General features: G+C 42.4%; 1 long non-coding RNA gene across 2 annotated transcripts; it reads right to left on the bottom strand.

Moving 5' to 3' along the window:
* Positions 1 to 2,641: 2,641 nt before the first annotated feature.
* Positions 2,642 to 16,132, bottom strand: LOC146190125 (uncharacterized). 2 transcript variants are annotated; one of them, XR_014707705.1, is made up of 3 exons: positions 15,965 to 16,132; positions 11,641 to 11,877; positions 2,642 to 7,891 (listed from the first exon to the last, which is right to left on the bottom strand). It is a non-coding gene; the product is annotated as an uncharacterized LOC146190125 (long non-coding RNA). The 2 variants fall into 2 exon arrangements; XR_014707704.1 differs by having other exon boundaries at positions 15,796 to 16,132.
* Between the last annotated feature and the right edge of the window lie 54 nt (positions 16,133 to 16,186).

The raw sequence follows: 16,186 nt of genomic DNA on the forward strand, positions 1-16,186 counted from the left end.
CTTCTGCTCCTTCTTATATACACCACTCATCCTACTCTAATACTGGGGCCAGTTTGGTTTGGTAAAACTTTATTTCCCACACTAGGGGTCCTGAAGGACATTTGGCTAGGCGCCAGGTGTAGAGCACCCAGCGAACACACTTCTGCTCCTGCTTACATACACCACTCATCCTATTCTCATGCTAGGGCCAGTGACTCTTATTTGAATGCAGTTGTTTTATTTATTTTTGTTTGCAGCGATAGTGCAGATGATGAATTTAGTTTAACAGGTTAAGCAGCTGCTCATAGTTGTTATTATGAATAGAATATAGTGTTTGCTTTCTTTGTAAATTATACAAATGTTGCCATGGATCTACTCAGTGCAGTTGGACAGACCAGTTGGACTCATTTGGGAAGACCAATTGGATGTAATGGGTTTGACCAATTGGGCTATGCAGTCGGCAAAGATTCATCGAACTGAGCTTTTATTTGGAACATGAACTTAGTAGTATAGTTAAGCACAAATGACACTCTATAGAGTTTGCACAAGTAGATCCAATGGCCTATCGAACTGGAACCAATTGGAATGCTGGAATTTCAAATGAAACCAACTGAACTATCCATTTGGAATGTGGCTTCAAAATGAACTTTCCAATGGGTTCCAGATGGAATGGGAATTCTAATTGGAACCCATTGGAGGGTCCAGTTGGACTGCCCATTTGAAAAGGAAATTCCAACAGGAACCCATTGAGTTTCCAATTGGTTCCAATGGTTTTTTTTACTGGGTTGTAGAAGAGCTTCCAAAGAGAATGGGCAGTTATTTGTACGCTGATTTATTATAGAGATTTTTTCAGCCACATATTTCTGACGCTCACTAATATGTCCCAGAAACTTGGTGATAAGGTGTGAACACAAGTTAAGGCCAGCAAAGTGAGCTACCAAAAGAAAATGGCAGGGGTATGATGAGGCAGAGTGAGCCAGGGAACAAACTACTTCCGTATCTACTCAATTCTAAGCACCCTCTGATTGTAATGCCCATTGATTAGATTCGAAAAATCTAAAATTCCTCCCCTCCCCCCAATTTTCGCATCCATATCTTACGAGACGGGTGTAGGATGCATATAACCTCACACATGCATTTATCATAGTGTCATAGAAATATACAAATGTCACAGAATGTATTGTGCATATTTGGTGATAATGTATATCATCTGTATCATTTGTATGACATATAAATCCTACACATACTTTTTTTTCAGTGCCGATAAAATACTCTATCGCACAAGTACTTTTCAGTACTATGGAAGGTAGACCTAGTTCAATGACGGCTGCAGGAACACAGAAAATAACCCATGAAATATTTCAGCAGTGAAGGTATATTTTTTAAACAAACACAGCAAGTGAAAATATAGTGTGAATGGGCATTTTTTAGGTGAACAGAATGCTCTAGTCACTGGTAAATTCAACAGACATAGCCTGCACAGGCACAAATCTGCAAAAGGCTGTTACGAAGCTGATGCACCGTCATTTGGTTGATGTTCTCCAAGTCGGTTGTATCCACAACCTACTGTATATTGGTCGCGATTGTGTCACCCGTGAGCCGTCCATTGAATGTTTGCTAGTGCACCTTTCACGGCATAGATGAAGCCATTTGTCAAATTTATGGGAGCAACATGCGCATAAGAGCACAATTATATGTATAGTGTGCTCTCTTAAATGGCCCAGGTTACCTTCTCAGTGTTGCAAACGGCAAGTGAAGTAGAGTGTAGCTAAAATCAAGGAGACAAAACAGGCATCGCATATATACGTAATTCAGCAAGCACATGATGGTCAGTTAGAGAAAAAAAGCGCATTCTTTGAGAAAGCGAGTGCAACGGGATGCACGAAGGGTAAGGTAACTGCAGCTGACACAGATCAAGGCTAGTTGGAAATCAGTTTAGGAGGCGTTTATACTCCAGTGCAGTTTAAAAAAAAAAATCAATGCAAACGGAGTCACGAGAGAATGAGCTGGGCCGGTTGTTTGCAGGGTATAGTGCGCTTACAGTTTACACAAACACCGCTAATTTCAAATCAATGGAAAAGATGTAAGAAAATGTAAATACAAAAGGAGCCAGTGGAGAATAAATTGGGAAGGTTAAACTGCAATATCTGTGCCTGGAAAAGGGGAGTGCTAATTAGAAATAAATTGGAGGCATTTTACTACAGTGCAGTCAATTCAAATAAAAATTAAATGCAAATGGAGATGGAAGAGAATAAGCTGTGCAGGTTAATTTTCACATTTTTTGAGAATAGAGAAACTGCAGTTGGCACAGGCTAGGGCTAATTAGAAATGAAGGCAGGCATTCACTCTGCAGTGCAGTAAACTCTAACGAAAGTAAATGCAAAGGAGACTGACGAAAAGAGATTGGGGAGGTTAGATTGGGGAGGTTAGATTGCATTTTCAGCGGCTAGAGTGGCTGCAGTAGGCACAGTTGAGGGCTAAGAGAAAATGAATGAAACAAGCATTTTTTATGCAGTGCGCATATTGTGCTGACAATGACAATTATACTTAAAGGAAGCACTACTAATGTGGACGCGTTTCATGCTCATTTTAGCATAAGGTATAAGGTCAGAAACAGGCATGGTTGCACAAAGCGAGCAACAAGAAGCTATTGACAGTGACGTACAAATAGTTGGCTTTATTTCCACAACCGTACAGTGCAACCAGTGCACGTATCCACTGAAGAAGGCTTCCATCATGTAACATTGTGCACTATATTTTGATTCTCTCACGAGGATTAACAATGAAGAGAATTGTAGAAACATCTCATACCGCATGTCAAAAATGCTCGGTGCATGGCGGCAAGTGACCAGCACTTCACAATGCAGGGGAGAGACAAGTCAGTGCCCAGGTATGGAAGGAGTGAAATGCAGCAGCCTTTAAGAGAGGGAACACATTCAGATATGCTCCCATTAGTGGCACTCAGTTAAGCAGGTTAAAAGTGGAAATGTAGTCTCGTTAAAAATTCCTGTTTGGGATCGTTGGTTCACGATTTTGGAGCCAGAAAACAGCGCAAAATGGCACAACAAATGAAAGGCACACCTATGAACATTAAGGAAGAAAGCTTATGCAGTCAAGAAAGCACATATTTGCAGCTGCAGTCAATGCCAGTCTTGTATGTATGCCTTTCGTTTGCCCTGTCCTTTGCTATTTCTCTAAGATCCACAAGTGAAAAAGAAACCTGCAAACAAAAGCATTCGAGCAAACATGTGAACCCACAACATTTGGCCCCAATGCAATATCTGGGCGGTTGTCCCTACATTTAAATGCAAAGTCTATGCTGATGGTTGAACCCTGCAATAACAAAACCCTATACAAATGAAATTGAGAAAAATTTGAGCTGCTTGAAAGGTTCATCAAAAAGCGAACGCTCTCCATATTGAAATTCCACTTTGATGAACCTTTCAGGAGTGCTCATCTATCTGGTGGCTGCACCTTACAAAAATATATATTGCATATGATTGACGCGATTCATGAAGTGGTGTACAAGCTACAATTAGTGAATAATCTGTGCAATTGATTTTTTTTGTGGACGGACTCTAATTAGTGAAACCAGCCTGATGATGAGACCTCTCAGTAGAGGTCTGATAGCTTCAAAGAGTTAACGAGAGCTGAAGGAGTGGTTGCCACTGCTTACGATATGCCTTTCCATCGTCGCGCTGTGATTGTGTTCTTTTCTCGTCCACCTACGCCACACTCTCCCCTTTCCTAATTAGCACGCACTTTCTCACTCTTCCCACCAATTCTGCTTGGTCAATATCCTTCTGTCCACTCTCCCTCACTCCTCTCTGTAGATTACACTCTGGCCCAAGAATTCAAACTTTCATAGTGGGACAATTTTGGCACAGATGACAGTAGTAATGATAGTGCATTAAAATTATTGCCACGCAATGTGATCCAACTAAATACCTCTCTTTACTACTCCAAAAACACGATAATGACAACAAGAATGTTTAGCTGAAGCCATTCCTGCCCACGTATACAGGAGGTGGTCAAGGTAATGGTGAATATGCCATGTTAGTGTTGTAAGAAAGTATATTTCCAAGCTCTGACGTTGAAGAAAACATGGTCTGACAGTGAGTCATGCAACAACAATGCAGCTAAACAACTGCTCACACCGTGTGTGCGCATTTTGCTGTGAGCTACCTCGCCAGCAATGTGCTTCCTGCTGCTGAAATGCTCTTCTTTTCGTGATAAAAGAAAGTTTTCATCCCGAGATGTTTTGTTATTACAGGGTTCAAAAGCATTTTTCTTCTCCTGCATACATTTTAGCACTTGAAAGTACTTTCACCCTCAGCAGAAAAGCTGGCTAGCATTTGCACTGTTGTTTTGGGTTGCTTTACTGAACACAGAATCTGTACATTGACGTCCTGCACCTGTTCCAGCAAAAGTAGTTGTGAAGACATGGGTTGCTTTACTGAACACAGAATCTACACATTCACATCCTGCACTGTATCAGCAAAAGTAGTTGTCAAGAAATACGCTGCTGAAGGTAGATTTGTTCTCAACTAACACACTTATGTCGCCCCCTGATAAGATCACATGCATAAATACACATTTGTAGCTCCTTCAAATAAGCACTACAGAGAACATGGAGAACAGCGAAAATTGCACGTAGCTACGACACCAGCACAGGCTCCAAACATGTTTGCTTTGTCAACAACACGTTGTATTCAGCCACTAGCAATAATTGCACAAAGAAAGCACCTTGCTATAACAGTAGTGTGGACACTGTTAAGTGAGCAAGTAAGTCGAAGAAGCATCACGAGCAACTGTAAAACATGCCACGTGCCCTTCCGAACCCTGTTGCTGCTTCTCCGTCAACACGTGTTATTCTCGTGAACAACTATTCGCACATCAAAGCATGTGTGGCATGCATCTTTTTCGATAACAAGCTCCACCAAAGACACACAGTATACGAAAGCACACGTCGCTGCATAAAAGTTACCATCTTTGGTTGGGCTCGCATAACATGAACATGTTCACCAAGATCCACCAGCAAAGGTAAAAACATGAGACAGGAACATGTAACTGGGAAAAGAGTCTTAGTAACCAACATTCTTGTTTCACAACGTGCAGCATCCTTCAGCTGATATGTTTCCACCAACAAGCTATTGCAGAATGATAAACATGAGGCCTTTAGAACTTTAAAAAGCTTTTTCATGAAAAACAAAAAAATAAAGTGATAATGACGTACAAATAAAACACAAAACTGCATCAACTCATCTTTTTTCTTGACACCAACAAGGCTGATCTGTATTATAGCTATTAAATGCGAATAGCACAATAAATTGAAATATATCAGTTTGTTTTTCTTTCTAGGTTGCGAATTTAGTTTCACTGTTAGCCTCAGATAAGCTGAATATTTTTCCCAACATTCTCATAATTGTCAGGACCTCTTCTTTCAATTGGTTCTTGCAAATTACTTAACCTGCTGACAAAATGGCTATTGCACATATATTTATTCCGTAACATTCACGCTTGTAACCATGCTCAAAATCACAACAAGCAGCTTCGATACAGCTTAGCTTTGGGTAAACATAAATTATCTTACATTATTTAGCATTAAATAAGGAACGAAACATTGTGTTTCAGCATAGACAACACTCAACATTGCTCTGCACCAGTGTTTTCAAACTGAATCTTATCTAATCTACTATTACAAGCAAATAACAACATAAAAACAACAAAGGCACATTGCAGAATGCACACCTCAGCAAAGAACCGTGCATGACTAAGAGAGCAGCATCGTCCTATTCACACAAGGCTTTCAATGTTTACATAACATCGAGAAATTTTTAATGTAAAAGGTTGCTATATAAATCTCAAAGCAACAGATACTAGCAGCCATTCCCACTAAAGCTTATTTTGCAGAAAAAATAGCCAAACTCCTCACGTCGTCAATGTTGTAAAATTTATTTGCACATTTTTATTAACGTCTGAAGGATGTGTGCCTGTATGACTCATTCCAAGCAACAAGTGCGAGTAATGCGCAAAAAGCAGCCTTACTTGATCATCAAAAGCTATAATACAACAGGCTGAATTCGATGACGATGGAATGTTCATGAGTAAAAAAAAAAAAAAAAAGCAGAAAACTCAGCAGTAGCGCTTTCGCTAATAAACTTCCATAAAGCAATCAACACAGACAACTCCTCTCCTCAGCTGCCGCCACAAGGTGGTATAACAAGGGCAGCGTGCAAACATGTTAACCTTGATTTTGCAGGTGTAACCAACCCTAAAAACCAACTTCACAGGGCAGGGTACGGTCAACATTTTGGCTTGTAGGAAGTGATAATGCCAATTGCTGGTCCTATGAAAATGACAACACAGACAGAAGCCCCACCAGGTGGGCATTAGACGACACGCTGACTCTGGAAGATCTGCACAAGACCAGCTGGTGCAACAACAACAGAGCTTCAGCTCACCATACGTGTGATATCATTGCTGCAACATGGATGGGAGTTCTGGCACTAGTGGCAACATCTTGTGAAGATGACTTGAATCCAACTGTGTTGGGGCTGTGGCCAGGATGTGAGACTTCCTTGGCGGAAAATAAACAACAGTGACATTGTTAGGCAAGAAATATGTGAGAAGCTATGCATTCGTAGGAGATGACAGGTTTAGTGCAGTAAAAATAGCTTCTCTCATTAAAGACCCAATGTCCCAAAGGGTCAGGTGACCATATGTATAACCTGCCACAATGCTAACGTAGTAGGCTTAGCTAGCACATGTCCCCACTAGCACTTCTCAGTGAAGCTAGAAATAGGACTCTGCCCCAAATTCTATTTCATTTTGGTTCAATTCAGCTGCACAAGATGTCGCCACAAGCAGTGCAGTTCCTGGCTACACAGCCACAGCCAATAAACTGTGACATTCGTACAGTCCAAAGGTCCATGAAGACTGGAGAAGCAAACAGCTAATATATCACTGAGATAAATCACCAGATTGGCCTGCCCTTACTTCAGGCATTTTGTTTCAATTATTAGAGTCCCTAGAATCAGCAGCACAGGGACTAAACCACAAGCCACAATAGGGCTTTACAAAAAACTTCTATCAAATTTTTGGCAAAGCCCGTTCCGAAAAGTCTCGCATTGTTCTGCCGTGCCTCAGAGTGATCAGGTGTACGTGAGTCAAAAGTGGGCTGTTGAATAACTGGCAACATGTTCAAGAGCTAGGCCTTGCTTATAACAACAAACATTATTCTTGCAGCAAAAAACTACACTCTGTCACTCTATAAAGCTGAAGAACAATCACGTACTCAAAAACTATCTGCAGGCCCTGCCTACAGCTTCACAAAAGTGGTTAACTATTGGCGACTCTTGGAATGATTGTGCAGGTACCTGAAATAAGTGTGCAAATGATGAACTGAAAAGAAGCATTACGTGCGGTCAGAAAATAAAATCAGAACTGACGATGTGCAACTTGACTTAGAAGCTTACAAAAAAAAAAAATAAACATTGCTGTCTCATACTACACTTTTTACCAAGAACCTTGCACAGTGTCTCCAGCATTGGATGCAAGCTGACAAATGCAGTACACAGTACTAGACAGCGAAACTTGGCTGAAAGTTCATGGCTTTGTCCGTCAGGCCGCAGTGATCGATCGCGTTATGCATCCGCACTGCACCTATGAGCGTGCCGGCCTTGCATTGTCGTGGACCCTGTTCCAAGCATGGCGCTGCGCCGTCATCGCACTTCACAATGCGCGTGGTCATGTTAAAGTTGCTGTGCTAGTGAACTGCCAGTCTTGACAGGTCCTTGAAGTGTCGCCTCTTGCGGCCGATGAGCAAGTCGAGCTTGATGTTAGCTGTCCGGTTCTCAAGCTGCCCGGCACTTGCTTCGAGGATTGACATTTCTTTTTTCAAGTCTTCAACCTGAACATGAAAAAATGTTGTTGCAATAAGATGTTGAAATTCCCATCCATATCTCTCTATGTGGCCTAGAAAGATGCACAGTCCAGACCTGAATTAATAAAGCTCCTCCTCACAAAAATTGTCCCAGTCAAAGAACAGACAACTGCTTGCTTTCTGGTGCGAAGAGAGTTGACTGGCTTCTATATGTAACTGCAGTTACTGACATATTGACATCATTCTTACTGCCCTCAGACTTGAATAGATCAACGTTTGATTCTGTGCTATGTTCACCCTGTGCTGCTGATAACACCTGAAGCCTTTCCTTTGGTTCAAAAAATTATCTTCGATACCAATACTCGATACCCTGAAAAATTGTATTTCCGACACCGACGCAAGATACAGGATCGAAATCGAGTTTCGATACAGATACTCGGTACTGTATCTTCGATACTTCGATACATCACTAAAATCCTAACATAATAAAGGTGGTAATACGCTTAGCGGCATTACGAACTTTTACTGTGCTTTTTTGAGTCTTTAGAGCATTCCTATAGCGTAATTTTTCTCAAGGAGCTTAACGAATACGACAGCACGGAGTAATTGTTTGGGCAGCTGTCCTTATCAGAACTTCACATTGAATCGAAGCCGTGGTTACAATTAAGCGATTGCTTCCACAAGCAGCCTAGCAAAATATTTCTTTAAACTAATACTCTCCAGGCGAACTAACCTGTGAGCACTTGGCTATACATATAAATACAAAGGTTCAACCTGCGTGCGTTTGGAGAACTGAGCAATTATATTGCCATTAGTGCGATAACAAACTTTTGAAGCTCTGCATATTGTTAAAAGCTAAAAGGAAAACAAGAAAAATAAAATGGCTGAACATTTTTTAGTCCGGAAAGAGCGTGATTTTGGTGGGCTAAAAGCAACGCAAATGAGAAAAGCCTCTCTATGAGCACACGAGCACACCGCAATTTTCTAGTAGATGAAGATGCCTTTTATTAGCATGTAAGAGTGAACCATAGCCACGTTGACTTAAGCGTCGCTGGATAAATATGGCTGGTTGCATCTTTTTTTAACAGAAAGTGACTAATTATATCCATTAAATTGCATATTTTAAAAATTAAAGTTTTTGTTTTTTTTTAAGATACATATATCTTTACAAGTATTATTCAAGGTTTGCTCAGATGTTTTTGCAAAAAAATTGTTTGACAATTCGCATAATTTTTATTCGAACTGCGCTGGAAAATTGCATTCATAACTTTCATGTCGTGCATTTCATAAAATTTTGGATGCAATATTTTTTCCAGAAAGAAAGTCTAGTAAAGGTCTGTAAAAGGATGGATTTGTTTTTCGTCAAACGCCGTAACTACAAGAACGTTGTTAGCCGACTGCATCGTGCTGGACTGAGGCCTTAGAAGCTTGTTCTTGCTGCCAAGATGAGCCGGCATGCAGAGCCTGGGGTTTTGGGTTGTGCATAAGTTACTGCGTCCGACAGTACACTGAGGGAACTGCTTAACGAGAATTAAACGCCGTAGATACGGGGGACGGATGGCAAAGGGTGGGAAGAGCGGGTACAGCAGTGTGCGTGATCACTAATGCGTGTTTGCCTTGCGTTCCTGCTTTGTTCATATCTCTCTGTGTCTGTTAAGGGTTAGCAGCTTCGTGGTACACACTCGGTGCTCAAAAGTAAAACACCTCGTGAGCGCCTACTTACCATTACCTGCTTCAGTTTTAAAGAAAGAGAACCTGGAAATGTGGTTGACGTTCAGGGGCCGGGGGTATTTCTAGAACTCGGACGGTACTACAAGCCGAGCTGCCTCAGGGCCTGTACTAGTATCTCGGCGAGCGCCGCCAACCCAGAGTCGCACAGCGGTTTCAATATTTGAAGTTTTCTTTAGTATCAGGTATCTTCAAAATACCCGATACTTTAAAAATGTATTTTCAATACCGATACTCCGATACTTTCATTTTCAGCGCACGATACCTAATACCAATACACAAAATGCATCTAAAGATAGTATCGAAGATACATGTATCTTCGATACTGCCCATGACTGGTGAGTACTATACGAGTGGTTAGGAATGTGCAGTGATTGCCTGTAAGCCACTATTTTATGGCATGCACACAGCTCAAGTTGGCCTCTCAATTCAAATAAGATTGACCACATGAACTAAAAGTGGCTTTCACCCCAAGAAAAGCATGAAAATAGAGAGTAGGCTAAAACAGTGAATAACACAGGCTGCATATTCAGTGCAAAGCCCCACAAATCATTCAGAGAACTGAAGGGAGAAACTATACAATTATTGTTCTCTGCGAATGCCGATGTTCTTAGATAGAAACAGTTGGAAAACTGTGCTGGCGCGCTGCGCTGCGAAGTGGGCCCAAACAAAGAGGAGGAGGAGGAAAAAATTTTATTTAAAAAAAAAAAAATGTAAACACCCCCAGGAGGACCTCTTAGTCCAGGATCCCTCTGGCTGTTCCTTCTAGCTTAGCCCGCTCGACCAGCTGTAACTGATCTGCAAGTTGCGTGGCTAGAAGGGCAGCCTCCCAGGAGGAGGGGGTGGGGTGTTTGACGGGAGGAACGCGGATGGGATGTGGGCATTCCCATAAGTAATGGTAGAAGGTGGGTGGGGTGGCGTTGCATGTGGTGCAGTATGGGGGAAGTCCGTGTGGTGAAAGATGTGAAAGATAAAGATGTTGCCCAAACAGTTGGTCCAGCGTGAGTTGATCACAAAGCGACAGGAGTGCCCCTCTCCCCAGCTGCGGTAGATAGACTGAGCTAATACGCAGGAGAAAATTTTAAAATACTACTAACCCTCTTCTATTAGCAATGCAACGGATAATAAAATTGTGTTTGCATTTTTAAACACTTTTGTACGCATATCAAAGTCACTGCGTCTACTGACGCATCTGAAGCAAGGAAGTTGCCGACGCAGCTAAAGCGAGTCGTCTGCTACCTGCCTGCTTGAGATACGCCTGCAAATGCGGTGGCGTTTCATATGTACAAAGATGTGTTTAAAAAACGCAGGCGCAGTTTTATTTTCCGTTGCATTGCTGAAAAGAAGAAAGGGTTTGCAATATTTTAAAATTTGCGCCTGTGTATTGGCTCTATGGCCTCACCCATCTACCGCAACAAGGGAGAGGGGCACTGCAGTCGCTTTGCGATCAACTCACGCCAGATCGGCGATCGTTTTAGCCCACTTTGCATCGCGCAGTTTCCAACTGTCTCTATTTAAGAACGTTGGCAAATACTGATTCGATTGCTCTTTCTAGCAATGTTCACATTCCCCCCGCCTACTCACCCTGTAAAATTATGGGCAAAGTAGCATATTACTGTCTATGTTGCTTGGTAAGTAATTCACATTGGAATTTGCTTCCTCTGGATCACTAAAAAAGATCTTGACTTCAGCTTTTGGAATAATGAGCTGACCTGATTATTTGACAGGGTGCATCACTCGCCAAGAGTAGATTCCATGGACTTAGTTTTGTACATTTTGTATTGGTTGCTTCTCTGTCTGGTAGATGGAACAGCACCACCTACTGAATCAGCTGCTTTGCTCATTTCTCCACAGAAACAAGCCCTACAATGATAATAGTTACATCATAACATGCTACCAAGCACCTAAATAGTAGAATTTCTATCATCCTCCAGCCGAAGATGGAAGTCCTTCCACAACAACCAGAAAGTTTTACAAATACATACAACATAAGTGCCAAACTAAGCTCCCTGGTGTGCTGTCTCTTACCAATGAAGTAGCCCACTCACCCGTGAGGCATACTCCTGGAAGCGGTAGAACTTCTGGTACTCGTGGAAGCGGCGTGTAGCCTCCCGCGTCAGGAACAGGATCCCAACGGCACCAAGGCAGAGCAGCGCCAGGTGGAAGCGGCGCTGGGGCACCCGCACAAACATCTATGCACCACTCTCCAGGAGCAGACTCATCTCCTCTGGCTCATCCCAGATGGCGCCGGTAGTCATGGTGGGCAGCAGACGACACACCCTTCACTGTAGCAGATTACATGTGCATCAAGTTACATTGTGGTAGGCAGCAGATAACAGGCCCTTCATTGTAGCAGATTACAGGTGCATCAAGTTACGTCATGGGGGGCAGCAGACGACACGGCCTTCACTGAGGCGTATTACACGTGCATCAAGATACAGCCTTTTGTCAAAAGTTTAGAGCCCAGGGTGTCTGCGTCTGAGCCCTGCAGTAATGCTGGTTAAGCATTAGTGGAGGTCCACCCCACCGGAGAGGGTAGGGCAAAAAATCTTCTTACCATCAAGAGATTCTGAACACTGGAAATGCATTACAAGCCGCACGAAGTGGCTCAGAAGCAGACACCCTAGGCTCTACCCTTTTGACAAAGACTGTACGTCAAGGTGGGCAGCAGACGACACGCCCTGCACTATAGCAGATCACATGTACATCAAGTTACGAGTGTGTGGCCATTTTTTGTGAGGCACAGACTTGAAGGGATGGGAACAGTGCACTAAAATATGCAGTGTAGCAGACGGGAGTGCTTTCGCATTGCCTGGCTGTCTTCGCAAATAATGAATAAAGCAGCGGCGCTGTTGTCAGCTGCTCTTGAACGTGTTTACACGCATTGCTATATTTTTTCTGAGTTCGAACAGAACTGGTACAGCTCACGAGGGAAGTATATAAATAATAGTTGCATCTTACAGGTACTCACTTATGGGACAGAAATATGGACATCAATGAAAATTGTACCTAAGTTGAGACAACGAAGACAGCTATGAAACAGAAAATGGCAGGTATAATGTTAAGAGAAATAGGAACTGTGCAGAATGGGCCAAAGAAATAAATAGAGTTAAAGACATTGTAGTTGAAATCAAGAAGAAGAAATGGGCATGGGCAGGACATTTTGTGCGATAAGAGGATAACTTATGGTCGCTGAGGATAATAAATTGAATTCCAAGGGAAGGAAAGCGTTGCAGGGGTGGCAGAAAATTTGGTGGGAGGGTGAGGTTTATGTGGATGCAGCTGACACAAGGCCATATTAATCGGAAGAATATGGAGAGGCCTTTTCCCTGCAGTGGATATAGTACAGCTGATAATGATGATGAACTTGCGTTGCATACCTGGTGAATAAAATAATGAAATATTCCTTTCTGGTTGTGCACCTAGTACTGTTCAACTGTTTCGAGTTCAAAATGGCAAGTGCTCAAGTGCCATTGCAATTCATAAGTTTCTAGTAGCTGAAAGCTGCAAAACTATCACAGAAGTGCACTGTCACGCTAATCCGGAAACACAATAACATGAATGTATTCATTCCATCATGCACCACAGGGTGGTGAAAGGACTAATAACCATGTTACAGAAGGTGACAAAGGCAAGAATGTAAGACAATTTAAATTCACTCTAGCAAATTAATGTCAGCCTCTGAAGAAAGGTAGCACTATGTACTATCAAGAGTAAAGGTAATAGGTAAAGTTCCAAACTGTGCTACACTGTAAGTTGGCTTCACCTGATGGTGTACTTCTGTTGGGACCCGTACAGTGATCTGATCCCATTATCAGAGCTGCATCGTCAGGTGAAGCCCCGCTTGCAGTGCAGCATGGTTTGGAACATGAGGGTTAGTAGTTAGATAGTACTACATGGCACAAAACAAGATCCTGTTTGAATTCATGCGCCGCGCTGTCCATGCACCTAGATACTGAAATCAAATTCGTCTATAGCACTGATGGTCATATATATATATTGCATGAAATGAAAGTGACTCTTATATGAATCCTATCAATGAATATTAATCAGCAGTAACCTTGATGCAATGCTTCCTGTAATGTTCCCGGATCGCAGAAAATCATTGCGATGCAAAAATCCTGATAGCTCGACCAAGCCGCGATGTCACTACTGCAGTCACATGACCTCATGCAGGGATTTCAAACATCCTACAACGGTTGCATGAAATGTGGCCTCACGTGTGGATTGATTAAAGTGATATAAATATTTTTAAGACGTTTTAAGAATTTAGGTTTGAGGCAGGATTTGAACCCATTACGCAAAGGCGTTCTTGTACACCTTGGCAACAAAGAGGGCTGATACAGATGTTGCGCAGTATTTCATATAAAATTCTATCTTACAACAGTATGCTAATGGGCATTAGGGGAGAGGGGGGGGGGGGGTTAAGTACATTATGTTGGAGCTTATATAACTGCCCCATCAATTTCTTTCAATTGAGACACCTGAGATATCACATTAAGTGGCCTGTAATGCTATTCCCATGTAGTGCTTGTAATATACACAGCAACTATATGAGCTCTTAATTGTGACTAAATTATATGCACTTAAGTTTCGAAAGCTAAAAAAAAAAGACTGATAAAATAATAATCCTTAGTTTAATTGTGTGTTGACTGACTGTGGGTTTCCGACATGCCAAAGCAATGAAGGCTACGAAGGACGCTGTAGTGGAGGGCTTGCATGTGTTAGTATTTGATTGAAACACGGCCATTGCAGCTGGAATTGAGCCTACAACCTTGCGATCAGCAGCCAAATGCCGCACCACAGAGACTGCATTATACGCACAATGAAGTCAAGCTCCTCCCACTACAAAGTAGAATTAATTTATGGAGACCTCTGCAAGAAAGAAAAATTATATTAGGGGTGTAACAGCATTGTTCTATAGGAAAAAGAAAGTAAAAGAAAAAAGCATGTTCTTGTAATGAAAATCACTGCCATTCTGCCTTGTTATATATAGTAGCATAGTATTGTTATTAGCGGGTAGAGCAAGCACATCTTGTTCCTTGACCAGTTTCAGGTGACCAGATTAAATGCCAGCACTAAAATAACTTTCTTCCGCATACTGCGTGCCATAAATATCTGCTGCTGATAGTACTCTAATTTTACACACAAAGTCATGTACAGCGCATGAAAAAAACACACAAGGCAGTATAATAAGGAGCTATATGTGTTATTGATGAGCCAATGTGCTAGCTCCCTATACTGCAGTTAATGATTTCATAAAGTGTAGTTTAAAAAAATATATATATGCTGCCAAATACTGAATTCCTCTGAGCATAATATAATTAGGACAGCAGAAGGGATGGAACACAACCATATTTTTTGAACGAAGAAGATAGCATTAATTTAGACAACCCACAAGACATGCATCCATAGCCTTTTAATTCTGTGTTGTCTTAAAGCTATATCCATTCACACATTGTCTGATTAATTGGACCCTCATTATACCCTGTTCATGGAACATAGCATGTGTGTTCAGTTCTTTCTGCTCTCGTCTACCCCCTCCCCCGAGAGAAAGAGAGTTCAGTATCACCAGAGTTCTTCAGTATCACCTAGATGGAACGGCCACTCTAGCAAACGCTGAAACTGGATCGAATATATCGCGCTGCAAGCGGAAATTGTTTCATTACGAGTAAGAACTAAATATTGAACACTAAAGCACACACTACTGAGTCCATGTTGTCTACCCTTTCCATATATTTACATTTCCATACAGCTCATTTCATTAAGCGATTTAACTGTCACGGCCCGCGAAATCGAGCTCCATACATTGTATCAGCCTGTCACTGGTGTCTGTTGACTTGATAGTGAGCGCTGTCGGTGATAGGTCACGCCAGTCACGCGAATACGACGACCACTGCTACGTATTCGCGGCCACGCGCAAAACCGAAAGTAAGCTACATGTATTTTCTCCACTGGATTCTCTGCCCCCTTGGGAGCAATGTCGTCAGTAAATATGATCAACTATATGTATGAGACGCACGTTGCCGGATAAAGTACACGCGATGCAGCAAGAACATATTTCTTCAATTTAGGTAATCGTATTCATGCGTAGCTGCTGTTCCGAACTCAGCAAAACGGAACGGTTTTTGTCACAGAAATTAGAGCGCCGCTAGTTGCGCGACACGCTACAGAGACAAGGTCTACAGACGTGAGGCACTAACCTTAGGCGTGTCGCATGTCGACTTCTGCCACAGTCAAGCTCGAAGCTGCATGCACGCGGGATGCCGTGCTTCGCCGAACGTCGCGGTCACAGATCGTGATAAGATGCGATCGCCATACTTCCTGTACGGCCGCCCAAACAAGACCCTCATTGACTACCGATGCACTCGCCTTGCGGTCACTGGACACTGCACTCGTCTCCACTCTCCCTTTCCACCACTGTGCACTGATGAGGAAACACTGAAGACCAGTTGCTTTCAGCAAAACTCAAGGTTACGCACTCGCGATGTAAAGCGTGACTTCTTCCCTCCAGCACGCATCTCTGCACGTGACCCAGACGACGAACCGTGACGTCATAGCCTGCGTTCAGATCACGTGGCCATCAAGCAGGAA

The sequence above is a fragment of the Amblyomma maculatum genome, chromosome 5, assembly GCF_055883805.1.
Source record: "Amblyomma maculatum isolate TAMU_Amacu chromosome 5, ASM5588380v1, whole genome shotgun sequence".
Lineage (NCBI taxonomy): Eukaryota > Metazoa > Arthropoda > Arachnida > Ixodida > Ixodidae > Amblyomma > Amblyomma maculatum.